Raw genomic sequence first — 596 nt, forward strand, 5'->3', positions numbered from 1 at the left:
ATTATTTTGCAAAACTGATGCCCTGGGTATGGTAAAAGATAATATGGTAAAAACCATACTTTTCCTTCTGGGACATTAATGTTCTAAATTTATCACTTCAAGATGCTTTGAAATACCTTCCTAGATTGGGAATCACTGTCTGCCATAGGAGTGAGTAAGGACAAAACTCAAAGAAATCAGAAGAGAAAAATAGGGGAAAAAATCAGCTCTTATACTCAGTTTGGCAACACATATACTAAAATTGAAATGATATAGAGATTAGCATGATCCTTACACAGAGATGACAGGCCAACTTGTAAAGTGTTCCATATTTTTGTTGCATTAAGAATTAACAGGGCTACTTTAAGCTAAGACAAGCCCCACAAGTACTCCAAATTTCGACATAAAGATAGCAAAAATCCCCATCACAATGATCTCTCTCAATGTCAATGGACTAAATGCACCAATTCAGAGGCACAGGATGGCAGGATGAAATAGAAAACTGAACCCAACATTCTGCTGCCTGGAAGAAACACATCTGAATAATCAAAGCAACCATGGGCTCAAAGTCAAAGGCTAGAAAATGATTCTTCAAGAAAAGAACACCTCCAAAAAGC

General features: G+C 36.7%; 1 pseudogene; it reads left to right on the forward strand.

The window, feature by feature from the left end:
- The first annotated feature begins 218 nt into the window (after nucleotides 1-218).
- On the forward strand, nucleotides 219-315 carry LOC130037044 (uncharacterized; annotated as a pseudogene).
- The last annotated feature ends 281 nt before the right edge of the window (nucleotides 316-596 follow it).

The sequence above is a fragment of the Sorex fumeus genome, unplaced genomic scaffold (assembly GCF_029834395.1).
Source record: "Sorex fumeus unplaced genomic scaffold, SorFum_2.1 ptg000070l, whole genome shotgun sequence".
NCBI classification, from domain to species: Eukaryota; Metazoa; Chordata; class Mammalia; order Eulipotyphla; family Soricidae; genus Sorex; species Sorex fumeus.